This window comes from Corvus cornix, chromosome 3 (genome assembly GCF_000738735.6).
Source record: "Corvus cornix cornix isolate S_Up_H32 chromosome 3, ASM73873v5, whole genome shotgun sequence".
Taxonomy (NCBI): domain Eukaryota; kingdom Metazoa; phylum Chordata; class Aves; order Passeriformes; family Corvidae; genus Corvus; species Corvus cornix.
Genome location: NC_047056.1, coordinates 34280335 through 34301597, shown reverse-complemented (window position 1 = coordinate 34301597; position 21263 = coordinate 34280335).

Genomic DNA, 21263 nt, shown 5'->3' with positions numbered 1-21263 from the left:
AGTCTTCTCCTGCATTGCACTGATTTAAAGACAAGCAAAATGACATTTCGAATAGAATATTTACAGATTTAATTCTAGTAAGTGCAGTTTATAGCACAACCTTTTTGTCAACAGGACTGTGATACAGATGTTTATATGTCTGAATGGTGCATTAATATTTAAAATTCTATTCTCAAGTGGGCCAATATCAATTGATACACCAACTACTGCCAATAAGAATGGGTGGTTTATGAATTGCTTCATCCATCTGTCTATTTAATAGAGAAGTAAGATTGTCCAATTAGCACAAAGCTGGCAACACCTCAGAAGTTCATTATAAATACTTTCCACTGTGTAATTTAATGATTTAAAATACACTTTATTTATCATGTGGGCTTTTTTTTTTCGTTTTCATGCCATTCAGTAAAATTTTATATTTTAAATCAATGTCAACAATTTTGGTTTATGCCTATTGTTCACAACAAAGACTGCCCAGAATGTTGCTGTTTTGGAGAAGCATATTTATGACCTCTGTATTTTTAGAAGGTAAATCTTCTTTTACACCAACACAATAACCTTATTCCCATAAATAATTCCTTCTCCCTGAGGTCAGTGAGATTTTTCTGCATGAGAAGAATACCTCCAAAGTATTAAACACTGAATAGGTTTCCTACCAATAGTTTAGTTGGCTCTTTTATACTTAGCGTCAGCACATATCTCTCTGTTAAAAAGGTTGGATTCATTGTTTCTTCTAGCACTGAACATTGAAGGACTCATATCATAATCCATCATTCTGAAAATACAAGTGAATACGGCACGGTCTGTAAGTCCTATTGCAGAAGTATGACGTACTAACCATTTATCACTGATAAGACAGGTAACACTGGGACATTAAAAGCTGAAATGGTTCAGAAACCTTTTAAAATAGCACTTCTCCCAACAGCTGAGATCAACTAAGATTCTCATCTTCCCCTCAGAATTGTTAATTCTCTGAAGCAGAATCCATCATGTCATAGCTATGTATTGTAGCCCACAAAAGTCCAATTCTGATTTTGGTCTCTAGATACTATCAAACATTAAATTTTTTTAAGTCTTTTTTTTTTTTTTTTTTAATGAGAAATATATGCTTCTAAGTCCAAAAGAAATTGTATCATGCACATAGCTCACTGAAAATTTGACTATAGGGGAAAATATTGCACTAAGTTCCTGAAGGGTCCTACATAAATATGGCTAGGAAATAAGATTACTTTTGAAGCAAAGTTATTTGTGCTTTTTCCTAGCTGTTTCAGCATCAGACCTGGTCACAAAGTCATTTCCCATATGAAATGATAAATAGCCAGAAAATAAGATAATAATGCAAAGCAATAATTACCATGAGTGCTTCAGATAAAAGCAGCTAAAATGTTTCAAGCTGTAGTCCTGTTCACTGAAATAGATCTTTTCAAGTGTACTGAAGCTCAAAGCCAAGTAAAACACAATTATGAGACTTCTATAATCTCCATAATGGAAAGATACTGGAAATTCCACTTCACATATCAAAAGAATAGATGTATCTAATCCCTGTGCAGAACTCACTGTGGGGAGAAAACACCAAGGACGTATCCTGAACATTGCAGTTTACAATCTGTGGAGACAAAGTCAAACAATAAAAAAAAAATAAGTCTGTTCTGATTTTTTGTCAGTGTTTGGCTCTAAGGTTTGGAGCAATTTGTACATACTCCTTTCTTCGGTATAACCACATATTCTGCACTAACAAATTCATTTTAATTTTTCCAATGGACCAAACTGTACAGTAAGATGAGACGTGACTTCAGTTTGTGTATTTTGAGTTTTTTCCATGTTTGGATTTTTTTAAACAAGAAAAAAACAAAATTTAGTGAAAATTCTCACATACCTTCCAACTAAATTTCAGAACAGGCTGAGGAGAACTAAAGGAACAATTCAAGAGGATTCCTGCAATAGATCTCTGCTTTTTATCAGTAACTGGAACACAAAAAAAAATTGTTTGAAGTGTGGCACTGTAGATGCAACAGTAGATTTTGCTACAGAAAAAAATAGATTCCTTTTTCATTTGGATTAATAGAAAATTATATCACTAACTCACTGTGGATGAATAAATCCCTTCCATTTATCAAAAAGGTAGCATAGGCAACATATTGGAAAGCTCCCAGCAAATGCAGCTGCTGCTTAAAAGACCTGAGGTGCTCTCCGAGGTAGGCATCTGCTCTGATCCCCCAGGTCCAGTAGCTGAGCAGCCCAGATCATTCAGAATTTTTACTAAGATTGCCAACACCTTCAGCAGAATCTGTAGATGGTATAGCCTTGTAAAATATGCAGCACTGGCACAGTGTGATCTTATTTCATTCTACAATGAGCAAAAGATGTTTTTAGACGGATCTTTATCAAAGTCTCAAACCAGAAATTTAACCCTGTTAGAAAGTCAAGTGTGCTGGAGATACTGTCAAGAAAAGGAGGCAAAGACTGTGGCATGTACTTGAAATGGTAGCTAGGGGCTCACTGCTAAAAGCTGGTCTCCTTGCACACATTAGAAGAGGAAAGTGCATACCAGAGCTCAGCAGAGACACAAGGTAATAGCAAGCAGCATGACATCCATGACTGACAATGGGCATCCACTTAAACAGCTGGGATGACAGAGACCAGCAGTAAAAATTCATTTGAAAGACACTAACAAGTGCTGGCAAGAGACACTCCACTGAGAAATCTGTGTGGAATAGGACACTACAGAAGCAATGATGGTATAACAGCCTGAGTAAAAATGAAAAGAATGGTGTAAAGCAGGGAACCATTGTGGTTATACTTACAGCATCATATAGGTCTTGAAGATCCTTTACTTCCTTCATGTATACCACGCTACATATGTGATATAAATGGCTGAATTTGAACATTGTTTAGGGAGTGAAAGGAAAAAGCAAGAACCAAAGTGAGAAAAGTTTGTTCACTAGGCAGTACACCAATTTATTGCATCAGTTATGTGAGGGACCTCTGTATTTTGCATTTAAAAATAACATTTTTAACAAAGTAAAGGCAGTATTATTCTCAGCAAGCCATGGGGTGCTCACATTCATACTAATATTCATGCTGCTCTTTCCCCTCACCGTGTTTATCATCTGTCACCCTCTATGGGAAAGCAGGTGAAACAAAATTAAGGGGATTCAGTTCCTTCAAAGCAATGACATTCAGGAGCTGCCAGGGGCTGAACATCCAGGTGCTGCAGCAGAAATACACTGAAAGGCAGAAGACAGAACACAATGGCACAGAAAATTTGGAGAGGTAAACAAGATACAGCAAGAAAAACAAAAGCAAAATGCCTGTGCAAGATACAGTGTAAAGTATAGCCTGAGTTTTCAAATGCCAATGTCTAATGCTAAGTATTAAATCGCTATTTTTCACCCACAAGAATTTGCCCGACTTTATAAATTTCTTTACATCACTGTAGGCAAGAAGCTTATAGTAAGATAAGAAATAGGGCTTGTATCTATCCTGCACAAAAGTTCCAGTCCTGTACCACTCAAATAGGAAAACAGGTCTCTATTTCCTCAAATATGCATGCAGCCTTTATTCACAAGTGTGGGTCATCACCGTACATTCATTTCAGGAAAAATGTTCATGATCAGGTTCATACTTTTGCAAAATGGTTAGATAAAAAAGAAAATGAAAAAATCTGCTTATTTCTATCACTAATTTGTTATTTAAACCAAATTAAATCTTAACTTTTCTGGTTAAGGGACTAGGAGTCAGGAAGAAGACATCTACCAACAGCCACAGAAACTGCAAAACTTGCAGCCAAGTATTTAGGAGCAGAGGAAGAGAAAGGGGAAAATTTTGGTACAAAACAGTTCTCACTTATAAATTTTCAGGCCATTTTTACTAAAAACCAAAAGTTAAAAAAAATATGTTGAAATGCAGTTTTAAAAGTATGAAAATTCCTCTCCCATCACCTGGTTAATGTAGATGCAATCTCAAACTGTGATCTGAATGTGATGCACTGAATGTGATGCACCAGAAATTATCTGTAAAATTCTGGTATAATGCTCATCAACAGAAACACAAAGAATTTACACTAGCAGCTCTAAGAACAGAATCTGACTGACTATAGCAGAGCATTTGAGAGAAGGTTCTTGGCCAGACACAAGAAGTAGGACACATTATGTGGATGATTATGAGTTGTTTTATTGCTAATACCTAAACACTGCCAATGCAGTATCCAAGCAACAACTCTGTGATCTGTTACAATGGATTCTATTATAATAATATAGGCTGTGGTCCCTCATGCTGTGTTATGAGCTTCAGTGAGACCCCCTTGCTTTCTAAACTTCTCTGAGATGTTTAGGTGCCGCTAGGTCCACTTAGTGTTGGATTTAATCAACAGTCTGTGTCAAAATAATATAAGCAAGTTCGGCCAGAAATACACGTTTGCAGTTTTTGGTCTTGCAGAACTTACAAATACAAAGCAACAAAACACCTATGTAACTACTTTTGGGTTTTATCTTTACATTTGACCAGATCTTAGTGCTTTTGCCCACCCATGCAAAAGCCCCCAGCCTGTACCAGTGCCCACGGTTGTTCCTCCCAGGGTGCAGGACCCTGCATTTGCTGTTGGGGAATTTCAAAGAGTTCCTCCCTGCCCATCTCTCAGAGTAGAGCTTCTCCTTGTGCAACATTTTTCACAGGCAGCACAGTCACAGTACAGCTGGGAAGGCTGTACAACTTTTCAAACATTCTGTATTCTTCAAAATGTGGGACATCAGACAGATGCCAGGTAACTGAAGCCTCACTATGATGCTTCTGTCTTTATTAATCACTATTAATGACATATATATCACATGGATTTATAATTCTGTAATTGGCATCTTTCAAAAAATAGTTGCTAGTCAGAAATCCTCATGAAATGAAGAAATTTTGCTGGATATTCACTAGATTTGCAGTAGACTGGTTGCTCTTGGCTGCAAAAAGTTGGGAAGAGTAGATGGATTAGAAGATAACAAGCAATTACAAGATAATTATGAAATTAGATAAAAAATAAATGAAAACACATTGGATCTGGATAGCTGAATTCATTTGAACACAGAATTTCTGCATACTAACATACAACGCAGAGGGCTCTCCTCTCTCTCCACAAGACTAGAAAGAGTTTTAGGAATTAGAGTAAATGAGCTGCCACTGTGATGAAAACAGTCTACAGTCTTTACTATATAAACAGGGTAGGACAAAGGAGAAATACTGGATTTTTACCTTTGTCCATGTATTTTGTAGGCTGGTTGTAAAGCTGAGTAAGATATTGTTTTCCATACTTTTCAAGTGATGCTGACAGAATGAAGTAAGGTATAGAAAAGGATCCACAACTTTAGGGTTGTAGAAAATATCTTACAAGGAAAATCTTAAAGAACTCATAATTGTTTTGTTTATCAAAACTGCAAGAAATGTTTTGACTATTATATAAAATCTTCACTGGGAAAAAACACAGAGTAATACAAGCCTCTGTAATCTTCAAAGACATAAGTCAGATGAATAAAAAGACATATACTTAATCATGATGAAGATACCTCTGTGGAAACTGGTGATGGAATTGTCCAGTTTCAAGACTGAGATTGTAACCCCTTTCTTGGGATAATAAGCTTTGGCAGAGCACTTACAGCAGCACTTATCAAATGTTAGAATTCAATGGGGATTGAAGGAGTGAAGGCAAAGTTCAGTGGGGATATCACGAATCAGACCAGATGACCTTTTGGTGAGCAGTCACTTATACAGCAGGTCCTGTGACCTCAGGAACTTTAAAGGGTCAAGGGTGTTGGGGAGGTAGTTGTGAATTGTTTTGCTGTGGACCCTGATCGCATGGGGGGATGAGAGACAGATACCTCAGGAGAATCTTATTGGAGCGCTTACTTCAGCTTTCCCAAGTGAACTTTCATCAGTTTGCAGCTTTAATCTGAGGCAAAACCAGGAAAAATCTGATTGCTTGAAAGAGTGCTAGTTTTTATCTCCCTTAGCTGTGCATTTCAAACCAGTTCTGTAGGACCAGCCTCGGAAAAAAATGAACAGTCTGATTGTACAGCATTGCAGTGTCTCAGGTAACAAACACATGACAGCTATTTAACCAATACCTGGGAAGCCAACCGGCAAGGGTGGCATTAATGATTTTGCAGAAAGTTAACTAAGTACATCTATCACTTTGTCATGTAGGGTAAAAGAAAGCATCAGTCAAAGAAGAAAGAGGGGAGCAGCCTACGCTTCGTTTTTTAGGTTCTGCTGAAATCTGTTCTAAGAATCAATACAGCTGGAGCTGTGAACTGTACTCAGGCTGATTAAATGTAACAGGGATAGAAAGGGGAGGAGCAGGGCCAGAAGCTGATCTGGAAGCGAACAGAAGCAACATATTATGGGTCAGCAAAACACCAGGGGGTTATTAAAAGGCTCTCCATTGGCTCCAGGGGCTTAGTCATTCCAGTTATCTTCAACTGAATGTTTCACCTTGGCCAGTGACAAACTTTGAAAATGCTCCTGTTCACACACAGACTTCACTCTCACAGTCAGATATTTCTGATACCTTCCTAAGAAAGACCATGCTGAAGTTATTCCTCCTAGGGACACATTCACAGCTGGAGTGAATATGAGTGCCTTCAGCTGTAAGCTCAGTTTGCAAGAGCTGAGGTTTCAGCCAGCTGATTTTTACAGATCCTAACTGCATCAAGCAAGTGTGTACAATTCCTCCTTCTCCTTCCTCCCTTGAAGAGGAGGCATTGTATACATCTTTCCAGCCCTTTTCCACTGGCTAAGCCTAAAACAGCTCCCGCACTGGAGCTCCTACTTCCTGAACAGTTCTATTGATCTTTTTAATTTTTAAGATAACCCGTTCTTTGCTAAAACCTATCTTTCCAGTATGGCCTGCAGAGTGCATTTAGTCAAAACTGTAACTAGAGCTGGTTGAAATATTTGTGTTTGGAACTGTGTTTAAAAAGGATTTTCTGCTTTTCTGAAGTTGTTTTTCTGATTTTTGACAAATCTGTTTCTACAGATTTTAGATTCATTTTTTTTTAAATGTTTGCTTCCTGAAAAAGAGGAAAAAATAGAAGAGAAAAGCAAAAGTAAAGAATAATAGTAAGAAAAAGGGCAATACTATAAATCCATAATATTGCATCCAGAAGATTCTAAGTTAAAAATAAGTTTTCCCAGGAATATTTGAGAAATAAACCTATCCAGTAAAAAACTACAAAATTTAAAATCTTAGGAAAACATCTCATATTTTTTAAAAAATCCATATTCTAATCCATATTAATTTTAATGCATTAATAGGATAAACACTGAAATCTGTTTCAAAAGAACAGTCTATAAGATCATCTGCACCTAGTTTTTAATTATTGTGGAACAATCTACCTTTTTCTTTACCCAGATGTGAAAATAGAAGAAAGAAATATATCCCACTACACCTTCTTAGAGCTCAAGTAATCTTTTTTGGTTATTGTTGTTAGCAGTTTCCTCCTCCATCTTTAGAGTACCATATACCACCTCTTTAGCTTGACAAACTCATTACTTTTTAATGAATTAATTATTAGGGAAACAGCTTGTCAGTTTGAGTGGCAGACAGGAACAGCTTGCTCTTGTACCAGAGGGCAAGAGCCTGACTGCAACCTGATTAAATTAATAGGCTGCCAGCTCCACCCTTTAAGACTCTTGGGGTGAGCACTGCTGCCTCCACTGCCTGAATCTGCTGTGCTCCCTATCAAGGGATTAGTAGGCACTCTGGTTTTTTGCCTTTCACCATCAGGAAAATCAGTTCCAGAGGGTCATATGGGAGCTCACACAGCACTAAAGGGAACTCATTGGGCAGTGGCCACTACCATTAATAGTTTTGATATGGAAATAAACAGAGAAGAGAAAAAATTCTAATAGCTTCATAGTATCCCTGCATCAGTGAGTTTTGCATTAGTTATTCAACCACTAGCAATTTGATTAAAATACCAGCAATTAGGAAATGCTGCAAGAATTAGCATATCCTTTGAGCTGCTCAGAGCCTATGAACCACTTAAGTTGTTAGGCCTGAGTGTAAGGCCCACACAGGACATTCCAACCAGCCAGCTGCAAGCTCAGGTTCCACTCCAGCAAAGCATTTGAACACAGGGTCCTTAAGTGACTCCACTGGGATTATTTGCTTGCTTATAGTTAAATCCACACTTGGGCGTTTCCCTGGGTGAAGTGTTAAATTACTTTAAGACAGCGATCCAATCCTTGCTGCTCGGGGCACTCTGAAAAGGAAAGAAATAATGGTGCTTCTCACTGCTCATTTAGCTCGTGCTGATTTTCTGTTCCCACAGGAGCAGAGAGCGAGGGGCAATTACTGTCTCACATTAGTGTGGTGGGTCACCGTGTACCCCAAGGAGCAATGGAAAGCTCCAGTGCTCATTCCAGCGCCACGCAGCTGCTCTATTGCTGCAATCTCCTTACTGGGAAGCACAGGCTGCTCTGCCATAGCAGCATTAAATGGGACTTGAGGCAATCTTTCAACAGGACTTTTCTTAAGCTTTCAGCTGCTGTTGTTTTTTTCCCCACCATGTAGCATGTAAGACACCACAAAGATGCTTTTCAGAACTGCTAAGAGAAGCAGGCTGACTTGTTTTCTCTAAAAACTCCAGGAATCCAAAATCTGCCTTAACAGTCAGGTAGCTAGCAGGATCTCCCACGACATTTTGATTATGTCAGTTATCATAGAACAGAATCACAGAATCATTAAAGTTGGAAAATACCTCCAAGATCATTGAGTCCAAACTTGGACCACCTTGTCAATCTAACCATAGCATTAAGTGCCGTTTAAGGGATATTTGGAGAGGTATTTCTGCAAAACTCAAGTGCCCATTACCTACATTCTTCTTTGGCCCTGATTTACAATTAGGAAAAAAAGGCAAAGGGTTGATTAAAAGACATTTGAATACGGAAAAGACTGTTCTAACTGTGATACTGTTGTAATCTAATTTACTTTTTACCTTTCCACACACAGGAAGCAATTGCTTCAACGATTCACTAGATTCTGCCACTCTGTATCTATAGACTCATGCTTACCTACCTCACAGAAACTGTGTGAAGCAAAAATATTAAGAACTGAGAAGTGCTGACATACTAAAGTGGAGAAGATTTATAACTGGCTTACCTAAGACTAAAGGAGGCAAGTATTAGCTTACACTGAAGAAAACCAGAGTGGTTTTTAACCTAGAAACGTCGCGTCCTCAGCAGCATCCCAAAGGCCTGTGTTCACCAGACCGGCACATCTCATGCCCCCTCCCTCCTCTTTCCCTTCAAAACATGACATTGTATTAATGTTCACCCAGCTACCAATAAAACAAAGGCTGTACCACTGTCTGTGAAATTTCTATAACTTTCATTACCTACAAGACCAGCACTTCTTTCCTTTGATGGGAAAAGGTAAGACAGGAAAGCTAAAGTCCTGAGTAAATGCAGCTTCTACTAAGCACACAACTTGAGGTGTTCAGAAGTTCATACCTGCTGTCCTTAGAGAAATCACCCCCTCCCTGGTAATATGGAGGGACATGAAAATGCAACATTCTCCTCTGTTCTGGTGTGTGGGAGCCCAAATATAAAAGAGAATCAACCCAGCGACGTTTCTCTACCAAATTAAGGAAAAAAAGGGGGAAAAAAAGGTAACACTAGCACACCTCATCAGACTTGCACAGATTAACAGAAAATCCATGGACATTAAGATGTCCTGCCATATTTCTATTCTGAGGAAAAGTCTGCTGTAAACAGAGCTTCCTGCTTTTCTTCACAGATCTCCAGATCTTTCGATAGGGACAAAAAAAGCATTTTCATCAGAGTGTCTTTCACCTTCGCCTTTAAAAATTTTTTATTTCTTGTTCATTCTACGTGAACACTGAGTATTTGGAGACCTAATATATGCATCTGTAAGGAATCTGAGATTTCTCATGTAATCCCAAAGGGAAGATATACTGATCCAATCACTTTGGTACTGCAAAAGAGGGCAATGAAGAGAAAAGTCAATAAAAGCATCAGAGCACAAAAAGGCAAGCTGTAATCAATATATGATCTTGATATGGGCTGTCTGGCAAAGAAAAATCATTTAAGATTCAAATTTATTTCCTTGTGCACACTGCTTAAAAAGTGGAAAAAACTGATGGGCTAAACCTATTTTATTCCTCTATCCTGGCTTCTCTTTATTTTTTCCTTTTCTTTATCCAAGAAAGCAAGCAAATATTTTGACAGTGGGTCAATTAACCAGGCAGAATGTGGCCAGAGAACAGCAGTCTGGCTTCCATCTTCTGCCAGGCAAACGCTATTATGCCCAAGCCACCTGCCCGCCAGTTATTCAATGTCAGAAAAAGTCATCACAAGGAAAAATACCTTGTTCTTTGATAAAGGAAAAAAAATCCTCAAACCAGCATATTTTAGCAATTCTGTTCTGATGCAAAGGAAATATTATAAAGTTGCTAAAGGTATGTGAAAAATAAAAAACAAACAGACAAATTACTTCTACAGGTGGTTCCTGGCTTCCTGGCTGTCCATTTGCCAAAGCTGGGCCCTGCCAGCATCCCTGCAGGTAGTTCTCATTCCCACATACTCTACCACCAAGTTTAGAGAACTGGGAAGACTGACAGGAAATTGTATCAGTAAAAAAAAAAAAAAAAGGCCTTTTTCATGTCCATCCCAACTTGTCGTGCTTCCCTGACTGATGATACTTGAACACAGAAAATTTTAACACTAATTTTTCCAGAGCTTCATGTCCATATTTTTAAATACATTTCTCTCCTACTTTCCTTTTTCTTCATGGGGTTCTTTGTTCCTTTTTTTATCTGAAAAAAATCTAATTGCCAAATTCTGCTTATTAACCAACAACTTGAAATTTAATCAGAGAAGGATTACATTCAGTAAAATGAATTTTCATTGCCAGGAAACAAAACTCTACCTTAAAGGTACATTAAGGTCACACAGATAAATAGGCAAAAGTTAATAAATTAATGCCAGAATTACGAACTGCCTCTGAAGTCTTTCTCAATTCCCCTGTGCGTTATCAATGGTCTTTTAATTTCCTTGTTGGTATGCTATTTTTCCCATCAGACCTTTTATTTCTACTGATTCTCCTTAACCAAACTAAAATTTCCTTTTCTGTACCATTCTTTACACCGCATTTGTGGGAACTTTATCTTCAACTCAAGTACATCACCACTGTTTCCTTAACTTCTGAATTAGGGTACCACCAGCAGCAGAGACTACAGTTCACAGACCATTTTGAAGTTCCTTTATGCTTTTAACTGCAACATCCCATAGTCATTAATCCAACCTCATCATCGAAAATGTTCCCTCTTTCTACTTCATCATTTTAGTTGCTCAACTGTAAAACCTACCGCAATAACAAATCATAATTACAGGACAGTGCCTCTTATCTCTCTGCTCCATGGCACAGTGTCCACATTGCTGCCCTGAACTGAGTCTCTGCGTATCGGAGCAGCACATGCTAAGACTAACCTGACAGCACCAGACTGAGAAAACAACCAACACCATAATCTTGCTTCTGGCAGTGGCTAAAAGTGGATGGTTAGGAAAGAATGTAAGAGCAGTACTGCTGCCTCACCATGCTCTCACAGCTTCTGGCCATCTACAGATCAGCTGTGGAGCTTCTCTGATGGCAGTGGCATCTCCGCATTTAATTGCTCATAAAGAGCATCTCTCATGCATGAATTTGTCCCATTAGTTTTTGATTCCCAAGACCTGGCATCCACAGTTTTTTGCAATAATGTATTCTACAGTTTAGTCATATATTTGATGAAAAATCATCTTCCTATCATTCAGGTTTTGAACTAGTACCTAATGAACTAAATATTCTCTTAATGCTTTGGGGGTTTTGTTTGTTTTAAGGAAAATCTGCACAGGCACCCATATTCGTCTTGTCTTTGTAAAGATATACGTACAGATCTCTATCACTCCTCACTAATCTCAGTGAGTAATAGTCTATGTAGCCCTTTCCTATACAAAAGTAATACCATACCTTTGATCATGTTCTCTTCTCTGTACATTTTTTGCAGCCTTAGTTCATAGAACTCAAGGTGTGAGTGCTCCACAGATTTAGAAAATGGCATAATTATTGCTTTCCTTTTTATTCTTTTGGTAATTCTTCACATTGTTTGCCCTTTTGTCTGCTACTGAAACCATAACTTGACAGTTTTCATACAACCATCACTATTATTAGGCCTCATCATTATTCATTCTACAGTTGACACTGTGAGATATTTGTGCACATCTTCACTGTCAGTTTATTATCTAGACTGACTATCCCTATTCCATGCTTCTTAAAAATATTCCATAAGGCACAGAACCTCCAGTGTCTCCAGTAGAGGCAGGTCTCTACTGAGAAAACAGTCCTTTAGTTGTTTGCTATTCAACATTTGCATTAGTTGCCATAATAACACAGTTATACATTAGTGTTCCCAGGATGACCTGAGTACAGTCCTGTGACAGCACATTGACCATTGTAGTAACTGAACCTTTACCCTTTCTCATGGGCTGGCAGATGCTTCTTTCCATTCCCATTCCACGATGGAAAGAGCTAAAGATCCACTTTCTGTAGCACCGTGAAAAGCCTATGGACTTAATATATGTCCCTTCTTCTCTGTTATTTCTATAGTTCTAGGGAAATAACTTCTATAAACTCATTCTCTTAGTTTCACAGGAATTATGCCTTATATGACATTTGTGCCACTGTCTTACCAAGCAGAAGAGAAAATTAAAAATACATATTCTTCATTGTAAATGTTAAGTGCATGGCCCTTTAGGTTTAAATCAAGTAAAACAAAATTGTTATGCACTTTGCTACCAGATTTTTTTCTCCACTGGATTACTACTAGCAGCCTTTCCCTGGCACATCTCCGCCTACTGCATACTTATAACATCACAAAATCAACTGCCACTCACAATATACATTTTGCATCAAAGTGCCAATATCACTGCAGAAAAATAGTTTTGATATGCCAAGAAAATTCAGCCTTTCAAGGCCAAAGCCAAAAATCTTAATATTGATGGAGTTCATCCAGCCTTCCACCAGAAACAAGGCTTTGAACCAGCTACCCTGTCTGGACTTTTAACTCAGTCATGGGCGGGGGGGTTAAGTTAAAAACTTCTTCTGTAAGTATTTTTAAGAATGATACAAGCTAAAAATTTCAAAAGCACTCATGTGACCTGAAAGACCAGTTTTCACTGTAAGAAAGAGTCATGCAAATATCTATTACTGATTTAACAGTGGAGTTTCAAAGGCATTTAAGTGTGTTAACCTTTTGAAAAGCAGTTACATGGTTATAAATCTCTTCCAAATCCTTCCAAAAAAACAACGGCAAATCAAGCATATTATAGCCCTATTCTCACGTCCTCATGCATGAAGGCATAATTGGGGAAAATAAAGTTGTCACAACCAGTGCATCAACCATGGTAAATAAAGCCTTGCAGCACTGGTTGTGTCATAGTAGGTAATTGCACAGTGTTAACATCCACTGTGCATGCAGGTGAAGTCCTGGAGGAGTAGTAGATTTCTTTTAAATTTTCTCTCTTTATTAGGGAAAAAAGTAAAGAAAACTGATGTAGAAATTCTTCTTGAATTTTTTGTCAAAAATTTTAACTTCTGACAATAAGAACCTTATATTGTTATAAGCCCAAGCTGATACCTTTAGGACCGAGACCTGAACTGATAGACTTCTTAGCTTGCACCACTCCTCACTGACTCACCTTGTTGAAAAGGAGTGGAGGTATAAAGCATACCATGGAAAATAATTTCTAAATCTTTTAACTATCTCACTGGAAGAGATTGAAAGAAAATGTTTGATCACAACACAGCTGAGATGGACTTTTAAAACTTTAGAGAGAAAAGAGAGGATAAAATGTGAGGGAAAAAGAAAACTAAAGAAACAAACCCCCCTCCCCCCACAAAAAGTATTAATAACATATCCTATATACCTAGGCTGTAATCATCATCATATATCAAAAAGCTTAGGTTGTACAACTTCTGAAGGGGAAAATTTCCATAGAAATTACATCAGAAGTTAGAGGGAGAAAATTGATCTTCTATTTTAGGCTGTACTCTGTTAAAAGATGTGAACTTAACTAATCCTTGGGATTATTTAGCGGATTTGTTTACATCAATATCAGTATATGGATTTACCCATGAACATACACAAATTAGAGTGCACTTAAATATACCCAACACTCAGATTTCTTTTTCAGGCAGTTTATGAATTGGGCCCAAAAATACCATGAGAGCCTCACCATCTGCATACCATGTTTCTAATATATTTCTTCTAGCCTTGAAATTTGTGTCTTATAGCAGTTGGCAACAGTACAGTAATGGCCCTATCTAAAGCCAGAATTTGCATCAGCAGCACATTGATAAAGTTAATGACATTTAAAATTATTAAGTAGATGTTTCAATAATTGGTTATTAATATTGAAATGAAAACTGAACCCACTGTGGTTATAAACTATAAAAACTTGTATGTCTAAAATAGTAGTAGAAGCTAATTACCATTTGTTAACTCCAGGAAATGTCAGTGTGCTGTTTACAGATGGCCTAAGCAGCAATACTCAAATCATTTTGCATGCAAGACTTCTTTTAAAAGGAAATTCTTAATCGTATAAAGGCTTGGGGTGGTGATAAGCTGCAACACAGAAAGCCCAGCACTATGACATTGCAACAGAGCACAATACAGAATCAAACTTTAAGGATCTTCTTGAAAATCAGTATCATTCATCAAAGAACACTTGTTTGCCAGCTATCATGGCACCTATGACAAATTTTCTTCAGTTTACAGGAAAGAAGTCCCTGGCTATGCTTAGCATTACAAACTCATTTGTCTTGAATCAAGCCTGTTTTAGACTCCTGACACAATGCAGAGAAGAAAACTCTACAATGCTTTACCTGGTGGAAAACTGTACAGTGTACACCAAGTCAGAAGAAAGAGGCCAAAAAACACCTGTCTACCCCATTGTACAAGAGTGCTGACACGGAAGTGTCTGTTGGCACCTCAGCATCTAGATTTGCACCACCCAAACAGAGAGGGCTAGCAAGGATTCCTTGTGTTCTCTTTCATCATCTCTTACTGAAAGAACAGGTGGAATGAGGGAGCAATCATGTTGCTGAGTAAGAGGAGAAACAAATCTCTCCATCAGCACACACAAAAAGTAAATATGAAGGTACAGATGCAGTAAGTGGAGTCCTCTGCTAACCCATTCCCACACTTAAGCTACTGAGCACTTCTACAGCAGATCTACAGGATCTTCTTGTTCCTCTATCACCTATGCCACTTAATCACTTCTTCTGTTTCATGAGATCAGGCAGAGACTGATCTTCCTTCACAAGAGTCTGCTTTTTGTTCCACTGAATAACTGAACAAAATACCCTCTAGAGGAGGGCATGGCTGTGCCTCTGCACTTTCACTGTGCAGTGAAGTTAATGATGCTGACACCCTTTCCAAAGGCCTTTGAGTTCTGCCTGCAAAAAGGTATTGTAAATCTGGAGGACAAAGAGGGAAAGCCTTCCAAGTTGTCTATGTCATTTCTATCAGTAATGCCAAATAGGACAGCCTATAAAAAAAGGGAAGAAACACCAAGACCATTGCCCCTTTGTGCATCCTATATTGCAGCAGAAATAATGACTTTGCTGCCTGCTGGCAGAATCCCAAACTGTATTAAAACAGTTTTCAGACATCTTTTTTTTTTTTTTCCCCAGTTTAACAAACAGGCAGTTTTATAAATATAAATGACCATTGGTTAGACTCAGAAATAATGCCTTTGGGCATATGGAAGAAATGACACTAACAACTGGTAGGCAGTGTCAGTCGGTTCTCAACTGTCTCCATTTCTCATTATTTGGCAAGACGATAATCACAGCATATACCAGTGACCAATTCAAGTTGAGGTAGGTAGACAGAACAGCACTCTCATCTGTGATTTTCTGCTTCTTGGAAGCTAAAAAACAAAATTTTGAACGATAACCTTAGAAAACTTCATATTCAACAGCTAGGCTCTCTGGATAACACATGCTTTAAAAAACATCAGGCATATCCTGTATGTAACAATGGACAAGTAAAATCTGAATGTAATTCCTTGTGAAAAGCTGTGGGTTGCCAATGGTGGCTTAAAAACTTTGGGGAAACTATCTGAGAATATTTGGACAAATGCAAGCTATTCAGTTCACTGATGTTCATGACCTGTGTTTGTTGCTTGTGAACATGCTGACGGTGAAGTTTTACTCACAGTAACATTTGGGAGAAGCTTATGTTACTGCCTGTGTGCATGCTTGCACATAAATCTGAATGCTAACATGAAGACGTATTTGCAAGACAATCTGTTATGGTTTTCCCGGCAAGAGAACAGAAGCAATGAAAAATAATTTCAATGACTGAGTATACAGCTTGAAGAGCATGCAAGAAATACCATTTATGCACAAAATCCCCAGCAGAAAATATTGGCTCTCAGAAGCTTAAAGACACAGTGCTCTCCAGTAAAAAACCCTGGTGCCTCATTTGCAATAGTCAGCCAATACAATGACAGAGCGAGGCAGCCAAAACTAAGGATGAGAGAATACAGACAGACTGTCAAAAAAAATCACCTACAGAAGAAAAGGAATAGTTTTGGAGCATGTAAGATCTGAAAAGAAAAATTAAATGCAATTCTGGATCTGCAGTAGCAGAGATTCAACACTGCCAGCCTCTGCATTTACACACCTAACTTTCCATTGACTAAACAAAAGACCACCTCTGTTCTCTAGGATGCAGTTTCAGTTCCTCAGTTCCTTTCTTTGTCTATGTCCCTACTGGAAGATCTGAAAAAACCCACAGAAGTAATGCAGATCTGGCATAAGCATATGATTACATATTTCCATCCAATTAGCCAAGCAGGCCCCTTGGGCAAGCCATTTGGGATCCAGTTCTGCATTGCCTGCCACTGTTTGTATTCACTGGAGGATGCAGGCAATGTCCCCTCACACAGATATTTGTGGTTGGCTCCTTGATAAGAAAAAACTTTCTTTTTGTGTGTGAACCACTGCTTCAGAAGAAAACCTTGGACTGTCTTTGCACTATGGAGATGTGCTTCACATCTCAACACGGTAATGACACCAGAAATACATCTTAGCATGACCTGGGTAGCTTTGCAAGTTGCAATGAGCACAAGTCCACACCTAAGCCTCACAACAGTGCTTCCTGTGGTAATACAGCCACACTTGGAACTGATTTGTTTCATGTTCAGCATGGGTTACCTACAGCTAGGTAGCCTGTAAGCAGAGGTGGGGATACACAAGCAATTCATAATTTTGCTAGATAGTCTGTCATGATGTCGACATTCCCACAGGAGCAATGACTGCCATTCCCTTTGCAACATCTCTAACCTGAGAAGAGATACACTGCAAATGCAGAAGGCTTAGCACTGAAGGAAGCACTGCAGAATAAAAAACATTTATTACTTCACTGGTGAGCCTCAGAGAACTGCTGTTGAGAGATGCTGACCACTGTGAGGCCCCATGCTCCTCCTCCCTGGCTGGCTGGTCATACACTTTGTCATCTTCTTCCCCTTCACCAGCAGAAATGCCTTAGCCTAATTTTAGCAAAATAGTATCCCAGATTTTCACACAAAAATCCCATAAGTAAGTAGGAAATAGACCTGTGTAGCAGTTTAAAACTGAGCCTCCTCTATGAACAGAAAACAATCCTATTGTTCACTGTAGTCTTTGGCTTTCTTGTCACTTCAGCTCAGATCCTCAATCTTGTTTTGCAATTATCAAAGTCAGTACAATATCCAGGGAGATACACTTGCTGTTGTCAGTGGTGCTGTCCCTTGAGTTCCCAAAAGAAACATTCCATCCCCATAATCACACCATGTGCTGTGTTCCAGGCCCCACTGTGTGAGCATACTGAGCTGGGAAAACGTGATTGTCACATTCATATGTGGGGTGTGCTGGCTCTGGTACTGCCTCTGGTGACTTAGCTGACTGATGGGCAGCAGCACGCTGTAGTTCAATGGGTACGAGTCGAGTTTTAACTATTGAGACTGGCAGAAAAGAAAGATTAAAGTCCAACGAGCATTCAGATCAAAGAGAGAGTGCCTTGGTGTTATGTAAGGATGGCAGCATCTGGAATAAATCCAGACACTGGAGCACTGAGCTTTGAAATGGGAACTATGAAAATATTGGTGATAAACCTCATGATTTTCTTATACAATATCCAGCCTTCAAAAGCGACAGGAATACACTCTCTGATCTAGCCAGAAACTTTCAGAATTAATGGCCCCCTTCAGAATCTGTTGAACACCATGAGTTGGTACCTTCTTCTTTTGCTTCCAGATTTTTCTATCTGGTATGAAACAGGCTTAGACCAGACTGCTACATGAGTCCGTGTAATAAACACAGAGGCATAATCAGTGAGCAGAGGAACACCTCAGAAGAGAAGGCATCCAGGGTCTTTTGTATGTCTGAAAGACCACACATTAATGCAAAAAAAAAGCCCTGGCGTTCCAAATTAAACTGAAGAAAGGGTTTGTGCAATTTTTCTGGAGGTTAGGAAAGAAAGGATTTCCATCCCTGTAAAGATACTCATGTGGAGTTGTTCATAAGCAATACAAAAGGAATCATCTGCCACCACAGTGCAGGAAGAAATCATCGTATCTGATGGTAGAAGGAATACATGACTGGAATAAGAAATTGGGGTTTGTTCCTTGTTTCCAGTCAATTATTTTATATTCCTATGCTCATATGACTCTGAGATAGGTCAAGTAATTATATAAATTGTGGGATAGCCACGCATAGCCTCCAACAGCTGCTGAACACAGACTGTGGGAGGCTAAATCAGCAAAAAAAGAGTCTTTTAACATCTCTCAGCCAAGGTCAGACAAGACAGAGCTTTCTCCATCATAAGTCCTAGGGAAAACCTCTTCCCACCCCACTAGCATATTTCAGGAGGCCAAGTTAAGAAATCAATTATTTAAGTTTCATTATGCCTCTGATGAGACCTTTCTCACTCAAACTGTCCTTTTTGCCCAGACAAGACAACTGAGTGGGACATCATCTTGCTTGCTGAAACCCAGCAGTTTGGGAGATTGTAGAGTGAATTTAGCAGCTAGCACAGAATATTTCTGAACTTCAGACTCTTTCTGATACTTCTGTCTCTTTTATTCCTGACAGCATCTCCTCCTAACTCAAAAGAGGCCATCAACAAAATTTTCTAAAAGGCTTCAAACATAAAAATAAAGCAATGCTGTATTTTTAATGCACTTGGAACCATAGCCCATCTGACAAGTTTTACTTTCCTTTACATATAAACCATTCTAATTTGTATCTGTTATATTCAAAGTCTTCTATTAAAGCCTTTTCTGTATAGTTTCAAGCAATTTACTGTGTGCTAAAGAAAGACAAGGTCTCAGTCTGTAAATCCCAAAATCATCACAAGTGCCTTTTTAAAACAGCCTGGTATTTGCTATTCATCAGTACTGCTGTAATAGCTACTTCTAAAAGCAAAGACATTTAATTCATGCCAAACAGAAAAATAATACAAAGGAAATTTTACCAGACATTCTTTGGTTTTCAAATGTGGTTACTCTTCCATTTAATCTTATTATTAGGTAATGTATTTATGATGAGATTTCTTCTTTTTTTCACACAAACGTCAATATATTATAATAATGTCTATATAAATATCTTCAAAGCCAGGCACCTTGAATACTCTTGCTTTGAGGGTGGTATTTGTAACCTCATTCATTCTTTCTTTTCCATGTAAGTGGACTGGTAAAGTTGACTATAAGTTTAAATGTGTTTGTTTAATTTAAACAACACTTCCGCATAATTTTAGGGATAGAAAAAAATTCTCTAAAAGATAATCTGATACAAGCAGGGTATAAACTGTATGCTTATTGTATTTTTTTCTTTGAATTTCCTCACCCACTACACAATAGCTCTTCATTTGCTTTGCTCTTTGTTGTCTATGGGCTGCCTTTAACAATTTTTTTAATGTACATTCTACATCACTTGGCCAGTTTGTAAAGTACAGTGAGTTATCTGTACTCTGGCATTTTGTAAGTTTGATGTGGCTTCCTGCAAAACCAACAATACTGATAGAATTCTCACTGATACAATAACACATGCTGCCAACCCCATTTATTTTTTGTTACCAAATTTCAACAGAATCTGACAGATACACAGAGGACTCAAAAGTAATTCTGTTCCCCCAGGCTTCTTGGAAATAAGCAACATAGAGTAAAGTGTCCTGAAAGAAGACACCAGCTTAGCTCAGGTGCTGCTGAACCCTGGACCTTTACCCATGGGATAAAGGGAAGTTTCTAAAGAAGCTTCACAGACTTCTGACCCATGGAACTGAAATTGTCACAAACTTATGGTCACAGAAGCGTTTGTTATTATCTCTCAAATATTAGCATCACCCCCCAATATAAAAGATGTTAACATTATAACACAGACAAACAATTTTAAGCAGGGGTTAGTTTGCTTATCTTAATTTTATGCCCAAATTTCTGAGCCATCAGGAAAAGCTCTGGTCACCTTGACTTTTCTGGCAATTCAGAGAAAAAGAAATCCCACAAAAATAGTGGTAGAGAAAAGAGAGTTTAAACTTTATTCTAAGTGTGGGGTCTATTACACAGTAGTATAGCATACCTGTGGTTAGGGTGTTATGAGAATCCTGCATATCTTTACACTTAAGGGATAATCTTTATTTCTTATGGCTTTGCTACACAATGCCATAAACAGCTGCTGAGATTAATAACTGAGGTTAAATCAACTTCCAGAGCTGTATATAGAGACCATACACCAGGACCGCTGAGGGAACCTAATTGTATTTTAAAGTAAACCCCACGTAAGAGGAGACAGCAATATTTTTCTATGGTTGGAAGGGGCTATGCAGATCTGTATTCTTCTTGAAAACCTTCTGGTAACATACAATATGCACTAGATACATAAGGATATATAAGATCTGAAGTCTGCACTGATTAGGAGACACAGGAAATGGAAAGACTAATTAATGACTGCTGCAAATTGAAAGCACATTAGCTAAATCTCATTAGATTCCTGTATGGGTACTTTGCTTCTGAATGAGAGGGTCCACACTAAGCTGACTGCACTGCAGCTAACATGCTTTTAGGTCACACTCTAACTTATTATATCTTGACTTTACTGGACATGTGCCTTAAAATTCTAAATGCTTCCATAGTGAGGTAAAATCCCCAGACAAATGAAGAGAGGGCTCCAGGTGCTAGTTATC